Source organism: Mytilus galloprovincialis, chromosome 1 (assembly GCF_965363235.1).
Source record: "Mytilus galloprovincialis chromosome 1, xbMytGall1.hap1.1, whole genome shotgun sequence".
Lineage (NCBI taxonomy): Eukaryota > Metazoa > Mollusca > Bivalvia > Mytilida > Mytilidae > Mytilus > Mytilus galloprovincialis.
Window position 1 is genome coordinate 51,659,503 of NC_134838.1, and position 23,083 is coordinate 51,682,585.

Consider the following 23,083-nt stretch of genomic DNA (forward strand, 5'->3'; position numbering starts at 1 on the left):
TATGATGTTATAAACAAGGATTTATACCCAGGAATCTTTAAAATACTTAACATATATGCATGTATGTCGGTCTGGACGGCAACGATAGAACAATCTTTCAGTACCATGAGACGACTAAAGAAATACAATGAAATCCATTCGTTTATCTGGGCTTGTTCTATTGAACATATACCACGAAAAAACAAATTTCAACAGACACGGTTTTGGATAACTGGAAAGGAAATGGTCATTTACTTTCAGAACTAACTTTGAGAATTAAAAGCTAAAAGAAAGACTGCTTGTTCGCTTATAAAATAAAACATAGAGAAATGTGATTCGATTAATATATGTATTTTCTCAATAAAAAATACCCTTTAAGGCTTAGAAATTTGGATTTTCTCAGTGAATGTATATTGGGTTGAGACTGATTAGGTAGCCGAATTAAAATATATGATGGCGGAACTATATATTTTAATTGTTACCTAATATATAAATAAGCGTTACCCACTACACATTAGTAGTTTTTTTTTTCTCTAATTCTTTTTTTTTTTTCAAATGTAATTATTTTCAAAAGTTGACTTGTTAATCATGAAAATTAGATTTCTGTGAGGTCATTTTCAGTCCCAGGAATTCGCGAGAATGCAGGATTTTGCACCATTTACTCTAGAGCTTCTGGGGGCCTTGAGCGGCTCCAGACCCCTCGCCATATGACTTCTTTCCCCTGCATTGCGTACACACCATTTTGGCCTAGCTACGCCCCTGTTTGAATTTCATAATGAAACAAAAAAGAAAAAAACCTGATAGCTTTAAAGTAAAAAGTGATTTGAAATCAGGCTTCTAAAATCTTTATTTTCACCTAAAATTACCTACTGTACATTTCTCCACCACAAAAGATTCCGTTTTCTCTAAGAGGACAACAATTTAATTATAAAAGAAACACCAGGAGAGTAAATGTTTTAATAAATATGCTGGCCAAAAAAAACTGAGAGTGAAAAATAAGGAAAAACTATATCACATGTACCACGTCTTTTTTTAGTTAGGAAATTTAAAATAACTTAAAAAAGAAAAGATTGAAATTTTGTATGCATTTAAAACTTGTTAAATAACATCGGACTAGCGAAAACATATATTTGTAGCATTTATACTTCAATCAATCCAATGAATTATATTATGTTAGTCTTACCTAAAGTCTTCACAGCAACAATACTTAAGAGGAATAATCTTTGACCAAAAGCCATCTTCTACTCATTAAGCCAAATTATTGTAGGATTATGGAAGTATATTTTTTCTCTACTGATATAAATATCAACAAGATATATAAAATATTTAGCGAAAGTCGATATCGCTATCTACATTACCGTGTATAATTCCATAACGGCATTCTTATTGGAAAACTAAGTACACGTGTGTTGTATTATGTTCCCATGAAATAATCGGAGATTGTCGGAATGGGAAATCTTTTTCTTTTTTTTTATAAATATGTTTTAAAATAATTTATTTGTTCTATGAGTGTACCTTGACAGAATTAGTTTTTCTACAATCTAATGAAAATTAAACTCCTCACGGGTCCCACGTAGCGACCAAGCATAAAAAAATAAGCGAGTGCGGATATTTTGTTTTAATTAGATTGGTTCTTTTAGTACTGGGTTGAAATAAGCCTTTTCTGCCTGTAATTGTTACTGTGCAATTTTCAAAGGGTTGCTCGTGTTATGAAAGAAATTTTCTAGTTGAAGTTTGAATTTATCTCTTCAAACTGAAAAACAAAAACGGACAAAATAATTTAGCAAATGAAAAGTTGTTAATTATCAGAGCATTTGGATTATTCACGTATTTGCTGGCGTATTCGTATCGACGTATCGTACAACACGTATATGAGGAAAGGGTAAATTAAGTCAAGTTGGTCCCGAAGAAGATAATTTATAATGCATTTAATTTTGATTTTGTTTTAATTGAGGTCGGGGCTAAATCATTATTTTATATAAATCTGCCCGATACGTATACGTCGATCTGTGCACGTATCCAGATACGTGAATAATGCAAATGCTCTATTATGAAGAAAATGTAATTGCATTTGTCCAACACATGCGTTTATTTGTCTTTTCTTTAGGGGCGTTGATATATTTTATTAACATATAGGGTAACCTAACTCGCTTATTTAAGCCACTGACTTTATGGTCAGTTATTTCGCGGGGTGTTGTGTTAAAAAAATGATTTTCTCAGATTTTAATTATTTTCAACTAAGCTAATAAATTCCATTATGAGAGCTGTTTTTATATCCACTTCCCTTTGGAACCAAATGTTTTATTTTTTATGACGAATTACAGTTCATAACAAGATACAAGTTATCTGAAGTTCAAAAATAAATCAAATTAAAGCACTGACGTACTGTTAGCAAGAATGAACCCAAGATCTGATGGCTGGCAAATAAATAATTCAGAAAAAATCTCTCTGAAAACAGCTAGAAGTAACTTCCAGTTGTTTTCTTACGTGCAGTTTCAAATATTAAAATAAATTTTAGGACGATAAATATTTAAACAGTTTATCAATTTGTTAATTTTTGTTGGAATAGAGGGTTGACATCGAATAGGACAACTAAAAGAGAAAAGTGTAGTGCACTGTCTGAACGCCGGATAATAAATTCAATAAACATTCACAGTCCGATCAGCCGTGACTTTGTGTAAAATGTCAAACAGACTGTCTCCCTCGAATGTGTCTTTATATTCCTATTCTAACACCTTAATATATATTCATATAAAAGGTATATTTGACTTTAAAATCGAAGGTGTTGAGCCAATTTCCTCCTGGATCTTTTACAAAATAGTGGCATTTGCAGAGAAAACACATTATTTTTTGTTTTTACTTAAATTTACATTACCTGAGTTCCATGGATGTTCTTAACAATACTATAGATAATTTTAAATAAATTATAATATACCTACGTTTTGAAAGCCTGACGATTGCACAAAAACGCAAGTATGTTAGAATCCAGCACTAGTGTGTATCTATCCGTAAAATGAAAAGCGTGACTTTCTCATTGTAAATAAAACCAGATTGCTGTTCGAAGTAAAGCTATGTATTGTATTTCTAATTATTTCGTTTAGGGGAGTAACGTCCTTCAAAACAGAGTTATATAAAAAAAAAATGTAAAGTTTTCAATTTTAAGTCAAAATGCCTTTATCAGAACTATGTAGAGCCAAAAAGCATTTTTGGGATTTTTATCACAATGCCATCATAAGTATCATATCTTTTAATTTTTTATATGTTTTATTTAATTATGTTAAAATTGTTTGAAAATGTTTCAAGTATTTTTACACATCTCTTTAATATTCACTATCCAGTAGGATTTGATAATATATTTTGACTCTTCGGGTGAAACTAACACAGGAAATATTGGTCTAACATCTTTCATTAAGCATCTAACTTAAGTTTTAGTTCCATGATCAATATTAAATAGAATTTTGAAAGAACCATAGCTTATATCATGTATATCATGACGAATAGATATTCTATGCACAGGTAACTAATAAGGGTTATCATACACAAATCTTTACAAACATTTGACAACAAACTATTAAGGACAGGAGCTTTCCTTTTTGCTGTTCTATAAGTCTACTTAAATTTAATATTTTTCAGGGCTTGTATTTTCTATCATGATTTTCTTGACAGAAGATTGCTGCTTTCAAGAAAGCTTTTTAGCCATGAGTTGCAAGTTGTGAAGTTGAAATCATCTCTTCGAAAATTGTACGGACCCAATCACGAGTTGCATATTATGGAATATCTGTTTTACAGATGACGACGGATATGTTCCATTGTTTGTAACCTCTTATCCCCGAATGTGACCTACCGAATTAGACTTATCACTGAGGTTGTATTAACATTTGCAACACGATGGGTTTCACATGTGGAGCAGGATCTGCTTACCTTTCCGGAGCACCTGAGATCACCCCGGTTTTTTGTGAGGTTCGTGTTGCTCAGTCTAGTTTTCTAGGTTTTTTTTTTTTATATTGTTGTTTGTCTTTTAGTCTTTTTTGTTTTTTGCGTCTGGCGTAAATATAAATTTTGGATCCTGGTATCTATGATGAGTTTATTTGCAACCACTGGGTCGATGCCACTGCTAGTGGAGATTTATTTCCCCGAGGGTATCACCAGCCCAGTAGTCAGCACTTCTGTGTTTACGTGAGTTATCATTGATATAATCATAATTATAATTTAACTGTTAACAAAACTTTGAATTTAAAAAAAAAAATTAAGGCTTTTCTACCTCAGGAATAGATTACCTTAGCTGTATTTGGCAAAACTTTTAGGAATTTGTGGTCCTCAATGCTCTTCATTTTTGTACTCTATTTGGCCTTTTAAACATTTTTTGATTCGAGCGTCACTGATGAGTATTTTTTAGACGAAACGCGCGTCAAGCGTAAATATTAAATTTTTGATCCTGGTATCTATGATGAGTTTATTTGCAACCACTGGGTCGATGCCACTGCTGGTGAAGATTTATTTCCCCGAGGGTATCACCAGCCCAGTACTCAGCACTTCTGTGTTGACTTCAGTTATCATTGATATGTTCATAATTATATATTAACTGTTAACAAAACTTTGAATTTAAAAAAAAAATAAGGCTTGTCTCCCTCAGGAATAGATTACCTTACATGTAGCTGTATTTGGCAAAACTTTTAGGAATTTTTGCTCCTCAATGCTCTTCAACTTTGTACTCTGTTCGGCCTTTTAAACATTTTTTGATTCGAGCGTCACTGATGAGTATTTTTTAGACGAAACGCGCGTCTGGCGTAAATATAAAATTTTGATCCTGGTATCTATGATGAGTTTATTTGCAACCACTGGGTCGATGCCACTGCTGGTGGATATTTATTTCCCCGAGGGTATCACCAGCCCAGTAGTCAGTACTTCTGTATTGACTTGAGTCATCATTGATATGTTCATAATTATAAATTAACTATTAACAAAACTTTGAATTTTTAAAAAAAACTTAGGCTTTTCTACCTCAGGAATAGATTCCCTTAGCTGTATTTGGCAAAACTTTTAGGAATTTTTTGGTCCTCAATGCTCTTCAACTTTGTACTCTATTTGGCCTTTTAAACATTTTTTGATTCGAGCGTCAATGATGAGTATTTTTTAGACGAAACGCGCGTCAAGCGTAAATATTAAATTTTTGATCCTGGTATCTATGATGAGTTTATTTGTAACCACTGGGTCGATGACACTGCTGGTGGAGATTTATTTCCCCGAGGGTATCACCAGCCCAGTAGTCAGCACTTCTGTGTTGACTTCAGTTATCATTGATATGTTCATAATTATAAATTAACTGTTAACAAAACTTTGAATTTAAAAAAAAAAATAAGGCTTATCTACCTCAGGAATAGATTACCTTACATGTAGCTGTATTTGGCAAAACTTTTAGGAATTTTTGGTCCTCAATGCTCTTCAACTTTGTACTCTGTTCGGCCTTTTAAACATTGTTTGATTCGAACGTCACTGATGAGTATTTTTTAGACGAAACGCGCGTCTGGCGTAAATATAAAATTTTGATCCTGGTATCTATGATGAGTTTATTTGCAACCACTGGGTCGATGCCACTGCTAGTGGAGATTTATTTCCCCGAGGGTATCACCAGCCCAGTAGTCAGCACTTCTGTGTTGACTTGAGTTAACATTGATATGTTCATAATTATAAATTAACTATTAACAAAACTTTGAATTTTAAAAAAGACTAAGGCTTTTCTATCTCAGGAATAGATGATCTTAGATGTATTTGGCAAAACTTTTAGGAATTTTTGGTCCTCAATGCTCCTTATCTTTGTACTCTATTTAGCCTTTTAAAGATGTTTTGATTCGAGCGTCACTGATGAGTATTTTTTAGACGAAACGCGCGTCTGGCGTAAATATAAAATTTTGATCCTGGTATCTATGATGAGTTTATTTGCAACCACTGGGTCGATGCCACTGCTGGTGGATATTTATTTCCCCGAGGGTATCACCAGCCCAGTAGTTAGTACTTCTGTATTGACTTGAGTTATCATTGATATGTTCATAATTATAAATTAACTATTAACAAAACTTTGAATTTTTAAAAAAAACTTAGGCTTTTCTACCTCAGGAATAGATTCCCTTAGCTGTATTTGGCAAAACTTTTAGGAATTTTTTGGTCCTCAATGCTCTTCAACTTTGTACTCTATTTGGCCTTTTAAACATTTTTTGATTCGAGCGTCAATGATGAGTATTTTTTAGACGAAACGCGCGTCAAGCGTAAATATTAAATTTTTGATCCTGGTATCTATGATGAGTTTATTTGCAACCACTGGGTCGATGACACTGCTGGTGGAGATTTATTTCCCCGAGGGTATCACCAGCCCAGTAGTCAGCACTTCTGTGTTGACTTCAGTTATCATTGATATGTTCATAATTATAAATTAACTGTTAACAAAACTTTGAATTTAAAAAAAAAAATAAGGCTTATCTACCTCAGGAATAGATTACCTTACATGTAGCTGTATTTGGCAAAACTTTTAGGAATTTTTGGTCCTCAATGCTCTTCAACTTTGTACTCTGTTCGGCCTTTTAAACATTGTTTGATTCGAACGTCACTGATGAGTATTTTTTAGACGAAACGCGCGTCAAGCGTAAATATAAAATTTTGATCCTGGTATCTATGATGAGTTTATTTGCAACCACTGGGTCGATGCCACTGCTAGTGGAGATTTATTTCCCCGAGGGTATCACCAGCCCAGTAGTCAGCACTTCTGTGTTGACTTGAGTTTACACTGATATGTTCATAATTATAAATTAACTATTAACAAAACTTTGAATTTTAAAAAAGACTAAGGCTTTTCTATCTCAGGAATAGATGATCTTAGATGTATTTGGCAAAACTTTTAGGAATTTTTGGTCCTCAATGCTCCTTATCTTTGTACTCTATTTAGCCTTTTAAAGATGTTTTGATTCGAGCGTCACTGATGAGTCTTTTTTAGACGAAACGCGCGATTGGCGTAAATATAAAATTTTGATCTTTGTATCTATGCTGAATTTATTCACAATGTTCTGGTAAATGTTCATTTTGGTTTTGATTCTGTAATTTTCCTGCACTACGTTACATGCAAAGGCAAAATAATTAGTTTTGTCTGTTCAGTCCATTAACTAATAAATTGTGTTTTCTTTGGGTTTTTTTTAAAAGAAAAACTATGCATGTAAACTCTAAGGAATAAAATCGAATTAAATAGACTAAATGTAACGAGTTTTTTTTTATTAGTTGTTATTGGCTTTGAACTAGCTGTCAGTAACTGCGAGTTCTCTCAGAATTGTGTCTTTTTGTTGTTGGGATGTACATGTACCCGTCCACGTCCACTTTTTTTTTGTTAGATGTATTTTGAGTTTTTTTTTCAGATGTACTGTTACACCACTGTCCCAGGTAATGGGGAGGATTTGGTGTTATCTTACTAGTTTAACCCCGCTACATTCTGTATGTGCCTGTCTCAATTCAGTTGTTGTCATTTGTTGCTGTGTTACATATTTGTTGTTCGTTCATTATTTTGCGCATACATTAGGCCGTTTAGTTTTCTCGTTTGAATTGTTTTACCTTTGTCATTTCGCGGTCTGTTATAGCTGACTGTGCGGTATTGGTTTTGCTCATTGTTGAAGGCCGTACGGTGACCTATAGTTGTTAATTTCTGTGTCATTTGGTCTATTGTGGTGTGTTGTTTCAATGGCTATCATACCATATCTTCTTTTTTATATGTAGGTTCGAGTGGCTCGATCAAAGCGTGTATAGATGAGATATTTTCGCAAGGTTGATCATCATTCTTAAATTGAAATACAATGTATTATATGAAAACAAACACTTTTATTTTAGTCGTCCGTCATTCCCTTTTCACGTCTTAGTGTAGCATGAACAAACACCTTGAAAAAAACCTTTTACCTTTCTTATTTTTATTATCGCCTGACAAAATCATATATCATAATTCGCAATAAAACCGTAGATAAGAACCATAGTGAAATATTTTTTTTTATAAGTGTTCAGTTATGTGGTTAATTGCAAAACCATAAAAAAAAGTTTGCACTATTATTGATTTAAATGGAAATTTTACATCATGACCTTTTACAAGATCTTAAAAAAAATATTGTTTGTTTAAGGCAGATGGGCCATTGGTAAATCTTATCTTAATTTTGTTTCTCGCGTGCTTTGAGACACGATCGGCCACAGCAGAATCAGCAGATGTTGTTTTTTTTTCTTTTCTTTTGCATTGTTTTAAATCTTATATGTTCATATATATATATATTTACATAATTTATCATAGCTTGTTTTTTCCAGTTTAAATTGCTTAGGGTATCTGGTAGGAAGGGGGTGTTGCCTAAGGGAAGAGGCGACAAAGTGGTTCCAGCGGCTAAGAGGACTGTTCTGCGTCCAAACATTGATGGAGATGCGGGTGTTAACAGATATATAGAGGGTCCAGTAGCAACTAATTCACGCCGTTCAGGGGTATGTCTATGACTATGGCTCCGGTGATCACGACCGCTATTTCTAATTCTACTGAACCTATTACTCAATCAGGTAATTGTCCAGTTTTTCAAACCCCATCACCGTGCAGTAAGGCCAGTGATGACCTTGCAAGAAATGTCACTGTAAGTTTGCGACAAAAAATAATTGCAGGAGAATATGTTAACCTGACCTTACTATTAGTTAACTCACAGGCCTCTTCTGGGGATGAACAGAAAGTCGTTATTTTACAGGGAGAACTTTTAATACAACCAAAACAGCAACAACAACAAATTGACACCATAGGTAACTGGACAGATGCATTTTTAGTCTATTATTAGTATATATTGTACTGCTCACTCGAATGTTTTTCAATATTAACTTAAATACATGCATAGTATACGACTAGGCGCTAAGCGGTGCGCACTAGGGTGGAAGTCGTACGATGAGCAATTTTGTCTCGGAATGTCGCAGGATCTAGCTGGTTATTGGGCTGTTGTTGACCCTGAATTATGGTTGCTCTATATGTATCCTCCGTCTGGTATTGGTAATGTGCCAATAAGCACGGGGCGCTTTAAATGTTACGCATGCAATTACCAAGGTTCATGCATGAATCAATCATGTGCTTATACATGTTATACTCATTCTTGTTTAAGATGCTTTGGTCAGAACCCACTTATTCATTGCCCAGACAAGATGTTTTTCCTAATAGGGCAGCACGAAATGTAAGATTTCAGCAACCTAGGCTTCAGTTTAGACCGAGATTTCAGGCACGTGGCAGCAGCTCGTTGCAGTATCCCATCAGTACGAACTCGTATACTGGGCAATATATTAAGTACTTTTTTAGCAGAATGCAATTACAGTTGATCTTAAACGTTAAAGAGATATCAAGTTGAGAAATTTTTGTGACATTTTTCTTATGTTTAATTTTGTATAGAATTTAGATTGTATTTATTCGAGTCTAAACTGTTGCGTCACCTATAGGATAAAGTGTGCACTCCAATAAACACAACTGAATTAAAAAAAAAGAAGGTATCTTGCCGATTATACAATATTAGATGCCTAGCTCCGACTTAGGGGTTTACTTTTGGCTTAAGGTTACAATATGAAGGTCAATGTATTTCAACTACCGCAAATAAATTTAACGTCTTAATCACGGACAATCGTATAATCATGTAAAAATTAATCAAGAGCTGGGATCTGATGCTTATTAGGTCTTTCCACTTTTCTGTGGAAAGACCTATTGTTTTTCTTCTGATTATTTTTTTTTTTTTTTTTTTCTTCCGCCTAATTTTGTTCTTGCGATAAACATTTGTTTCGCAATATGTCGCTTAGATATTTTGTATATGATATCGAACAGTTTATGCGCTTTTGAAATTTACCCTGTGTAAACAAATACTTTTCTTTGTAGGAGTTATCTCCCCAAACACTGTTTTCCTTGTTAGCGCATCTCCTTCGCAACCGTAAAAGATTATGACAAATTTATTTTACAAAATTGCTCGTTATATCCTTCGCATGATTTGTCCTATTTTGACCGAAGCGATATGACCGCTCCATATGAGAGTTATTTCCCCTTATGCATCTGATATAAGTGATATGAATTTCTATCTTATAAACCATAAGTGATAGAGACCTAGGATCTTTTGATTTGAGGTCCTTGGTCCCAAAAAATGAAAATTAGGTCAAGGTCAAAGGTCAAGGTCATATTTTAATATTTGAATTTGGCTAATTTTCACTTATATCCAAAGACTGTATAAGATATCAACAAATTATTTTTACTAAATTGTTAGTTGCGACATGTCGTAAGATGTAAATTTTGATTGCAAGCGTACGTTGAATGTGAAAGGGAGTTTTCTCCCCTCTTGTATTAAAAAATACGCGTTTGGTGATATAACTCATTAACTAAATATAATTAAGACCTATGGTCTTTTGATTTGAGGTCCTTGGTTTATGACCTTGAAATTGATCTCAAGGTCATAGCTTAATTTGACGTTCTATATTTTGACCTTTGCTTTTATTCTATATGTATACATGATAAAGATATACAACTTTTAGAAAAAGGTATCAAGCCATTTAACCTTGAAAAAAAACAACCGGAAGTGACCTTTTGTAAACCGGAAGTAGCTATTTTTTGTACTTTATTAATATAAAAGTATATAGAACCAGATATTTTTGAAATCGGTTTCAAGTAAATATTTAAATATAATCGGAAGTAACATTTTTCAAACCGGAAGTAACAAATTATCTCCCTTATTTAAAAAAAAATGTATGGAAACAATATATTTTTGGAATCAGCTTACTAGGAGCTATCATTTGACAATTGAAATGACATTTTAAACTTAGTTTCACAACTTTTCATATCAAAAAGGATGGAAAGACCTTCAATTGTTCTCTGAATTTTTTTTTTTTTCTTCCGCCTAATTTTGTTCTTGCGATAAACATTTGTTTTGCAATATGTCGCTTAGATATTTGGTATATGATATCGAACAATTGATGCGCTTTTGAAATTTACCCTGCATAACCGAAAACTTTTCTTTGTAGGAGTAATCTCCCCAAACACTGTTTTCCTTGTGAGCGCAACTCCTTCGCAAACGTAAAATATTATGACAAATTTATTTTACAAAATTGCTCGTTATATCCTTTGCATGATTTGTCCTATTTTGACCGAAGTGATATGAATGCTCCATACGAGAGTTATTTCCCCTTATTCATTTGATATAAGTGAATTGCATTTCTAACTGGTAAACCATAATTGATAGAGACCTAGGATCTTTTGATTTGAGGTCCTTGGTCCAAAAAAATGAAAATTAGGTCAAGGTCAAAGGTCAAGGTCATATTCTAATTTTTGAATATGGCTCATTTCCACTCATTTCCAAAAAACGTTTAAGATATCGACAAATTATTTTTTCTAAATCTTTTGTTGTGACATGTCGTAACACGTAAATTTTTTATTGCAAGGGTACGTTGAATGTGAAAGGGAGTTTTCTCCCCTTTGTTATTTAAAAATACGCGTATGGTGATATAACTCATTAACTAAACATAATTAAGACCTATGGTCTTTTGATTTGAGGTTCTTGGTTAATGACCTTGAAATTGATCACAAGGTCATAGCTTAATTTGACGTTCTAGATTTTGACCTTTGCTTTTACCCCATCTGTATACATAATAAAGTCATGAGACTTTTTGACAAACGGTATCAAACCATTTAAACTTAAAAAAACAACCGGAAGTGACCTTGTGTAAACCGGAAGTAGCTATTTATTGTACTTTATTACATAAAAGTATAAAAAAACAAGATATTTTTGGAATCAGTGTCAAGTAAATAGTCAACTATTATCGGAAATAGAGTTTTTTAAACCGGAAGTAAGAAATTATCTCCCTTATCTAAAAAAATATTGTTTAGAAACCATATATTTTTGGAATCAGCGTACAATAAGCTATCATTTGACGATTGAAATGACATTTGAAACCTATTTTTACACCTTTCATATTAAAATACATTGTTTTGGTGGAAAGACCTTCAATTGTTCTCTGAACAATTGGTTTTTAATTCTGTTTTTTTTTTTGTTTTTTTTTAATGTTGATTTGATCCCCTCAATTTAGCAACAATTTTTTTTATTAAGGATGTATTCTTCTGACCTTTCAGTCTCGTTGAAATCTCGTCCTGGAATTATTTCCAAAACTTGTGATACAAGTGGAAAACATCAATTAATTTAAAAATATGTTATGGTCAAACTTAACTCTGTGAAAAAAATTGTATATTTTGTTTTTGAGTAATAAATTTTTCAAATTTTATTACCAATCAAGTCTGTCTTTTTAGCCAAATTTTTAGAAAATGGGTGAAGGGTACAAGGAATGGGTTTACCAGAGACATGTACATCCAATATCTTTTTTTTTTCTTTTCAAATTTTTTAAAAATGTATTTTTTCAATCATTTCTACCAAAGAAGTTGAAATAATATGCAATTTGTTCTTGAATAGAGAAAAATCATAAATTTTCAAAATTGGCAGCATGGTAAATTTGACACGAAAAAGCATCAAAATAGAACAAACCTTTCTTATATTAACACCTACCTAAGTTTTTTTTTAAAGTTAATTTTATTCAGATCGGTCCACTTCATCTTTATTGAAAGCATAAAACAAAAGTTTAATTTTATTTTTCTCACTATATTAGCCCAAAAATAGGTACAAATTGGTGAAAAATGGGAAAAACATCAAATGTGGGTACTTTCAAAGGACTCTTAACAAAAAAAAGAAGTTCACCACCATATGACTTTTTCTTCACCAATTATTTTTTAAGTCATATAAACCCAAAAAATAGGTTTAAAAAAAATGTTTAATTCTAGAAATTTTTGGCTCCTCAGAGGTGTACATCCTTAAGAATGGATAACCAAGCACTAGATTTGATAATTAACAAGCGAACATTAAAATCGAAGTTCGTAATGAAGTTAATTCGTCCTCTAATATTGTTATCGATGAACGAAAATATGAGTAAAAATATTCAGATTCAAGCGTTGCCGTTTCATTATTGGCCCAGGAAACATATTTAAATCTATCAGACTTTCATATGGTCATTTCGAAACTGGAGTAGACTTTCAAATAAACAAATTCGGTAGCTCCTAGTACAGCAAAGTGGTATACCCGGGCTTTAGATTTGTTAAACGGTTTCAGGAAAGATTTCGGTCTTGCAAAAGTATGACATACGTCCTTGCATCACAATATTGCTTTTATAACCTATATGTAAAATTAGGATTCGCTCATTCAACAATTAATTCGTACACATCAGGCTTAAGCTTCTAAAATAAGCTGAATGATTATGAAGACTATACTCCAAAGTTTATCGTAAGCGGAAAATGATCGATGGTCTTAAGCGTTCAAGGTCGCCTCAGATGGACACTAGGCTGACTTTTTTAAGAGAGTTATTGCGTCGTATTTTGTCAATATTATCTTGTATCTGCAGTTCTGTATACGAGGTAAGGCTATTCAAGGCGGTTTTTTTCCTTGGCCTTTCATGGCATTTTTAGGGTTGGGGAGCTGACAGTTCAAAATATGAGAAGTGCATGTTCTACAAATCATGCTTTAAACAAGAATGATATCAAAATTTACAAAAAATATGTAGTATTTTTTTTTGGTTTCATCTAAGACCGATCAGTTTGGTAGTAATTAGACAAATGTATTCGTCCAGTGGTTTTTATTGCCTTGCTATTTGCGAGCTAGACCTGTAGTAGGTGGACCGCTATTTTGTCTTTTGACGGTAAGCTAGTTTGACGAAATACCAATTTTCTGCAAAACTCAAAATATCTCTACATGCTTTAGGTATTGAACATTCTCGTTGTTCGTTGTTCTCATTCGGAATAGGTATAGAGACAGCGTGTGCCATTGTTAGATTATACGATGTAAAGATTTAGGTCGTTGGAAATCGGGTGCAGATATGCGTTACATATACGAATTTAGGCGTAGGTTATATAAAAGCTACACACGAGTTTCTCACAGAAGATGGGGTGCATTTAACAAAGATAGGAAATGATTCTTTTTTTTTCTGAACATAATACAGGGAGCCCTAGAAACAATTAGTTCTAATAAGACGGATGGCATGTCTTTTCCGGACGACTATTCTACGCTTTGAATTTTTATAGTTGACTCGTTGTCAGTAATACATGCTTACATATGAATAGTTTAAACGAAACATCAGCTTTATTGAGACTGTTTTATAAATAATGCAAATAATTGCTTGTTATTTGACAATTTATACCATGTTCATTTATCACAAAAAAAAATTAACCAATTTTGCTTGAATGGCACAGCTATGCGCAGCTCCCCCCAATTTTATTGACGGTTGACGGTTCTGCGAAAAGGAGTACTCACTAGGTTCAGTAAGACCCCTTTTTGGCCCCACAATATAGCAGTTTTACAAAATTGTGAAAATGTAATCTTTAAGCTATTTATTGGAAAGTAGAATGCTTCTGCTACATAAATATAGGCTGTTTTGACAATACAATGCACACATATCGAACTAACATCATTAAGTCATGCTAAATTACTGAAATCTTCAAAATTTAAGCATTTTAGTTAAATTTTAGACGGTTTCCGTCTTAAATGAAAGTGGCCGCATTCGTGTTCATTCATGATATTGAAATGTAAGTTGTATTTGATGATAATACATAATATATATAAAGGTTGAGGATGAACACGGATGCGGCCACTTTCATTTTTTACAAAAACCATCTGAAAAGTGACGTTTTTTGGCATATTTGATAGATTTTTCATATTTAAGCTTGAATCGGAGCGTTTTAATGACTAAATCAGTTAGAATATTTCACATAAACTAATCAAATCAATTGAAATAGACATTTAAGTGTTTAAAAGAGTCTAAAATATTTCGTTATATGAACTTAAAATTTGAGGCCAAAATCGGCCCTTACCGGACCTACTCCTTTTAACTGAAGGCTAAAATTGTCGCAGCACCGCCAATTTGGCAGATTTCGCTATGCTTAGATAACATATTTGCAGTTTACAGACTTATTTTAATCGAATGATAGCATTAGCCTCTGATTTTCAGGATTAATAGCTTATCTTGAACTTCCCCTTTTCATATATGGTCTGCCACATCAAACATATTCGGCGATCATCATAAAACATTTTCAAAAACACATATGCATTTTTATCAGTTAATTTTAGTTCATATCACAAATTGCATTTCATATAATAGTACATATATCATATCTGTTAATAAATGCGGTGGCCATTTCTTGCAAAGTATAACTTGTTATTTTTTTAATGAGCATCTAAGATAATAGGATTTAAAATCTAAATTTTAAATCAGTTATCGGTAGTGCTCATACCACCGTGTCCGTCGTTATACTACTTCGTCAGTTAATAGTATTTGGTTATTAATTGGAATTTCGATCTTCGCAAGTGATTGAATTACCCATAATCCTCCTTTTGACGTCGACATTTAGGAAAAGAAGACGTTCTTCTATCCACAGATTTATCTTCATCAAACCCGCTCACCCTCCCTTAAATTAGTAGAATGCAATTCCTACGGAAGTAACTGCTGTTTCGTTTTGTTTGTTTATTTCAGATTTGTATTGTCTACATCGATTAAATCATCACTCAATGTGGAAAGCTGTACAAAAGTTCCAATGACGAGACGGTCATTCAAGAAAATAGACGAATCCTGGACAAGGAGTGGACTTCCATGTTTAAAGAAATTGAATGGATATCTTGAAAGGAAATTTATAACATTCAAACCTGTATCATTTGAGGCTGGTTTTTTTTATTTTGCGTTGGTAGCGCTAACATCTGATATCCAGGGTTAGTCGCTTTATATATGGCAGATTTCGCTGCGCTTAGATAACATATTTGCAGTTTACAGACTTATTTTAATCGTATGAAAGCATTAGCCTCTGATTTCCAGGGTTAATAGCTTATCTTGAACTTCCCCTTTTCATATATGGTCTGCCACCTCAAACATATTCGGCGATCATCATATAACATTGTCAAAGACACATATGCATTTTTATCAGTTAATTTTAGTTCATATCACAAATTTCATTTCATATAAAAGTACATATATCATATATGTTAATAAATGCTGTGGCCATTTCCTGCCAATTATAATCTTGTTATTTTTTTAATGAGCATCTAAGATAATGTATTATATGAAAACAAACACTTTTATTTTAGTCGTCCGTCATTCCCTTTTCACGTCTTAGTGTAGCATGAACAAAAACCTTGAAAAAACCTTTTACCTTTCTTATTTTTATCTTCGCCTGACAAAATCATATATCATAAATCGCAATAAAACCGTAGATAACAACCATAGTGAAATATTTTTTTATAAGTGTTCAGTTTTGTGGTTAATTGCAAAACCATAAAAAAAAGTTTGCACTATTATTGAGTGATTTAAATGGAAATTTTACATCATAGCATTTTACAAGATCTTATTATCGTGTACTATAAACATAGAATAATTTATGGAGTTGATAGATTGTTGTTTGCCTTACGTCCAGTAGCAAATATTTCATGCATGTTCATGACGAGAACACATTAATTGTAAATACAATATATAGGTCTTGCAATAGGTAACCGACAGTGTGGTAGGACCGTGAAATTGGAATACCACTAGAAACTGAGGGAATATTGAGTAAGGACAGAAATTTAGCATTGGAACATCCGGCCCCATCCACACCCCTTAAATAATTGGTGCAAGAGTAACTTGTTTGTAGAAAGCGTTGATCCATAAAATCTATACTGAAGTCATCAATATTTAGGTGTAGTTTCTAATATAATTTAACACATCTAATTTAGGTTAGATGCTTTTAGCTCGCTTTAGTAACTGTGAAGTTTTTGTGAAACTACTTATTGTACATAAGATTTTGGAATGATATTCTGTACTACCGCCCTCCTGTTTTTTTTTTCGTGTGTGTGTTCGCCTCGAGAGCGGAAGGTCGTTGGTTCGAAACCCGACCGATTCAAAAAAAGACGTTAAATTGGTATTTGCTGTTTCAACGCTTAATTAGCGTCATATAGGAATAAGAACACAGACTTGTCGGCTCGGAGTCAGATATATTTCCGGGTAGGGTGACTATTCTTCCTGAGAACTGATATCTTGTGAACGTACGTGTAAAAAACCGGCTCATCGTATCGGACAAGTACAAAGCAGTGTTAATACTCATATTATATTAACATGTTACATTGTATCGTCCTGAATATTCATTTAATATGCGGCTGGGCGTCATCCTTTATCATCATTTATTTTACCGTTATACTATACAGTGAAGTGTTTTTCTTCTACTGATTTATATTACACCTTCTTTAATTTCCACCGATCGAAATTTAAAATAGGCAGGTGATATTTTTTCAACCAAACACTTCTGTCTGTTGGGATATCTTTAACGGTATATACTAGTAATAATTAAATCAAATGGCCCTGTTAGAATATCTTTTACGGTGAACATTATTAAATTAACGCCTTTTTTTTTTAAATCATTGAACGGTTTTGAGATTATTTTATATACGCATCTGTCTATAACAGAAAACTATGTTGACTCTTAATATTTTGATATGTCTCTGTCGTTAGATTGCTGCCGCATTAATGTATACCTTTATCTTCTTTGATTCAAAACCAAAGGATTGACTTGGGTATAGTGGGTATAGAAATGTTGACTTTCTTGACCACCCCCTCCTTCGTCCGACAGTAAACCCTTGCTAAAGGGGTGCGTCAGTTTAGCTGTTCAGATATACGGTCGATAAAGATGCCTGGTGTACATGGTGCATGTAGTAAGAGTTTCACACTATCTATAGGTTAAAGAACCATTTGAATAACTCTTTGAGGGGAAATACGATCTGCGCACACGTTTGTTGATGTAAATAACAACAAAGGTCAGCTAAGTTTTCAAATAATTCGCATGGCAGATTTTAACACATTTTTTTGCGGATTCGCGTAGAAAATCGTAGATGAAAAAAAAAATTAACAAAACTGATCAGTAAGACTATATCTAGAAAATAAATAAAACGGCCAAAATAAGTTGAATCCTGATATAAACTGTTGCCAACATTTTTTTATCCACTTTTTCTTTTATAACAACTATTATACCAGCTATAAAAAAAAACACTTGAAACAGCAAATGTTGTAACCTATACGAGACTCTCGTTGTCGTACACTTCAATATATGAGTTATTGCCACCCAATGAAAGTATGCCGTAATAGAATAAAGCTGAACCATGATCAAAATCGTAAGTTAAGCTATAAACATTCCCCCCTCTCCTTTTTTCTTTCCACGGTAGACAAATGCCAAAAACAAAACGACATGCATTTACAATCAATAACGGCCACTATAAGTAAATGAGATATGGACCTATTTTTTTAAATAAATTCCCTTTGCAGCCAGCATTTCCCGGTTTTGGACAAGTTGTATCTCCACTCAAATACCGTTTGATTATTGACCGGAGATATTAAATCAACCAAAAGCACTTTGATTCTCTGAAACTTTAAATTATGGTATTTCATTGGCTGTTGTCTCCAGATCCTATTTTGGACCCACTGATTCTGAGAGGGCGTGTCTAATTAGTCATGCCCGATTTACTTTTAGTAAATTGAACCTCAACTGAAAGATCTACACCGGGTTAATAAAAGAGGGACAAAAGCTACCAGAGGGACAGTCAAACTCATAGATCGAAAACAAATTGACAACGCTTTGGCTAAAAATAAAAAGACAACAACATAGAAAACAAAAGACTAAGCAACACGAACCCCACCAAAAACTGGGGTGATCTCAGGTGCTCCAGAAGAGTAAGTAGATCTTGCTACACATGTGGCACCCGTCGTGCTTATGTTATTACAAATCCGGTAAATAGTCTTATTCGGTAGGTCACATTCGTAAAAAAGGAAGGGTATTATAGTTACGACATAAGGAACATATCAGATATCATCTGTGCAACTGTTATTCCATAACGGTCAACCAACTCGTGATGGCGTCCGTAAAATTTGTGAAGGGATGATTTCATCTTCGCAATTTGGAACTCTTGGTTTAATAGTATCTTTGTGAGCAGCAATCCTCTATCAAGGAAATCATGATTGGAAATACAAGCCCGGGAATATCATATCAATTGGGAGATATATACTCCGTATGCAGGCGCAGCTCGAATTTTGCTACACAGAAATGGAAAGTTCACAATTGGGAAGCTTACAATATCTCTTTTGTCGTAAAGTTTTGTTTTCAACCAACCCTCATTATCAATTTCTAGATCAAGATATGAGGCAGACTTAACCGTATCTGTAGTATGTTTATCTCTAGTTCGATGGGATAGATTCGTTCAACATAGTCACCAAATTTTGTATTATTTAGTAAGAGATCATCATTTTTATAGCGGAATTTAAAATTAAAGGATATTGCTAACTTCTTATCTTTCTTCCTAAGAAGTTCATGTATGAAGTCAGCCTCATAATAATACAGAAACAAGTCGGCAAGAAGAGGGGCACAATTGGTTCCCATTGGAATTCCGGCAATCTGTTGAAAAATATGTCCTTCAACCGTAACACATATGTTGTCAATAAAGAAATCAAACATCTTGATAATGTCAGTATCAGAGAATGTTTTGTTTGAATCAGAGTGATTATTTACAAAGTAGGATTTATTCCTCCCCGAGACAAGATACTTGTATCTACGTTCGCCATTCTTTTTATGAAACAAAGTAATACCAACTCTTTCAATTTGTCTTTAAGTTTGGAATGGGGAATACTTGTGTAAAGTGTAGAAAGGTCAAATGGGTTAATACTGTTGCAAGATGAGAGCGTGTTATTACTATTTTAATACATTTGCAAGATGAGTTCGAGGTACAATAAGTAAACAAAAGAGATCCTTTATGAAATGAGATCGTCCCAGGTATCTAAGATAATAATTTTGCTTTGAATAAGAATGGAAAATGCACGAACAGGTTTGTATCAACACTTAAAATGTCAATGTTTACAAAATGTCAGTAACAACGTAGAAATGAAAACAAACTGTCATGTAGCTTGGTCACTTTGTATTTTGTAATTAACCTAGGTTTTACCATTTGTCATTTTCATTGGGGGAAAAAAATGATAATAATAAAGTTATGACGAAAGGGGTAAACTAAGGAGATTGTTTTATCTAAAATGAAAGATTTCAACTCTCTATCCGGTATCGAGTCTTTAAAGAGATATTATGATTTGGTTAAAAGTGTCCATAATTATCTATATTTTAATTGCTAATATCATAGAGTTGACTGCAATGATGTCATTCTTCACATTTCAACAATCTAGAAAGTAGATCTAAAGCAGTAAATTTAGAAAAGTGTCGGTTGCTTCCAGATTGGCAATATATTTGTGTATCAGTTCCTGATAGAAAAGGAAACAAACTTTACAAATGTAAATATTTCACACACACACAAACACATTTTTGAAGATACCACTGTCCTAGGTAAGGGGAAGTGTTGGGATCTCGCTAACATGTTTAAACTGTATATATGTGTCTATCCCAAGTCAGGAGCCTGTAATTCAGTGGTTGTCGTTTGTTTATGTGTTGCATATTTGTTTTTTGTTAAATTTTTGCATAAATTAGGCCGTTAGTTTTCTCGTTTGAATTGTTTAATTAGTTATCAAAAGTACCAGGATTATAATTTAGTACGCCAGACGCGCGTTTAGTCTACATAAGACTCATCAGTGACGCTCATATCAAAATATTTATAAAGCCAAACAATTACAAAGTTGAAGAGCATTGAGGATCCAAAATGCCAAATACGGCTAAGGAAATCTATGCCTGGAATAAGAAAATCCTTAGTTTTTCGAAAAAAATAATCTTTTGTTAACGGGAAATTTATAAAATATGACCACATTATTAACATTGTCATTTCGGGGAATTTTATAGCTGACTATGCAATATGGGGTTGCTCATTGTTGAAGGCCGTTTCTGTGCATTTTAGTCTTCTGTGGCAATCCTACCACATCTTGATATTTATACTTAAACTGCAATTAAAGGAGTATAACAATGATCATAATTGAGCCCTGCATTTGGTAATATTTTGATAAACGATAGTTTCAGGATGTAGATAATGGAACTAATAGAATTGTGAAGATAATAACATTGTGTCTTTTGCTAGTTATTACATTAAAATGCAATTTAAAAGTTAGGAGAGTGATAATTTAAACATGCTTGAATGGTTTGCAAACAGTGTTATTCAGATAAAATGCAAGCTTTGGCTATTGGAACTTAAACTTTTCATCATATTATTGTCTCTAACTTAAATGGTAATACGAAAGAGTGTGAACATCTATTTTTAAATTACTTTGTATCATGATAGATTCATGAATTATAAATTAAATCATGTTTGTTGACCAATCAAATTGATGTTTGTCATTTTTCTGAACGGTTCGGTTCACCCTTCTTATCCCGGTCGACGTAGGACTTGGGTAATGGGCCATCCAAACCGTGCAGGTTAAAAGATGTATACCAATTTGAATAGTCAATAACTGTGTTTACACTTTAAATCATCAATTATCATGACCATTTTGGAAAAATTCAGACGAAATTCATTTGACGACTTGGGAAAGTTTCCAGAGGGGTACGAAAATAGGGAAAATAAGCATTTTTGTACCAGACTTTGTAAGAATCAGGCAATTTAGGTAAAAATTAAAACATGATTAGAAAAAACCCACCTAGCTAATCATGCTATCTAGTACTAACCATCATCCTGAGTTAAAAAGAATTGGTCTTTCGTTTGTGTGTGTCTGGTAATATCAAATAACTTGGTTAGAAAATTGGTTAGAATGATAGCAAATTACAGAGTTATCTCCCCTTATTTGTAAATTTGTAGTGCATTTCAACTAAATTGTATCTTCTATTACCAGAACAGAAAAAGGGAAATGAATGTTATTTTTGTGCATAACCACATATTATGAACTGAAATCAATGTCAAATTGGGTGGGTTTTCGTTGGTCATGTTTTCACCACTGCCTGATTCTTAGGCAGACTGGCACTTATGTAGTAAAGGTTGGTAATTTTTGTTATATTCAGGCAGTCTTCTTAATTGTTTTCAGTAGTTAGAGAATAGTGTTTTAATTCCAGATCTTTGGTTATTTAAGTGACTTTTATTTACAATGTTTATATAAATTCGTGACTATCAAATCAAATACACAGTCGGCAAGACAAATAACAATTCAATATAAGCTCTCATTGGGCTTTTGAGCCGACATAAACGATTTAGAACGATGTAGAACTTGACATATTGTTGAACAATATATACTGCCCTTTAGATGTGCTGAGGTCGTTTCTGTCATTTGATTGCTGTCTTATTAGCGTATAACCTACATAGACTGTTTTAGTTCCGTTGATGTACGGTGACATATAGTTGTCAATTTCTGATCAATTTTGGTCTCTTGTGGACAGTTGTCTCATTGGCAATCATACCACATCTTCTTTTTTTATATTTAGATTCGGTGTATGGTAAATCGTAGATTAAAGAGCTATTGAGTTTATATTAATTGTTTGTATGTCCCTCACGAATACGCTCTCTGGAATATTAATCGAAGAGAGATGTACTTAAATTCATAGAGCAATGTAAACCCCCATCATCCCTCTATAATTATTCATCTTTTTTCCTGTTTTGGCACATACTTGTACTTAAAATTGAGAAAGGAAATGGGGAATGTGTCAAAGCGACAACGACCCGACCATAGAGCAGACAACATGTGTAAAGCTCCTTTCATTAGAACCCAAAATTGTCACTTAAAAGAAATTGATATTTAAAAAGTCGTAATAAATTGGCCCGAGAACACAGTTATTGTGTAGTGCATTTCTTTTAGCAAAAAATCTCACCTGCTCTATCTCAAAATGATTTTTACAGTGTAGTGTGCTACTATAGGGACAAATAATATCAAAATTACTAAAGTTTTAACTCAAAATATTGTCTTTTTGTGTAATTGGGGTCTAAAATCTTGTTTGATAGCTTCAGGCGTACTCATTTTTTAACTGGAACCAATCACTACTTAATATCAAGATTCAGCACCCAAATGTTTTAAACATGTGATTTCACCTCCTTATATCCATTAAAAATATCAAGAAATAATTGGGAAAGTGTATCAAAAAGCAAGTTAT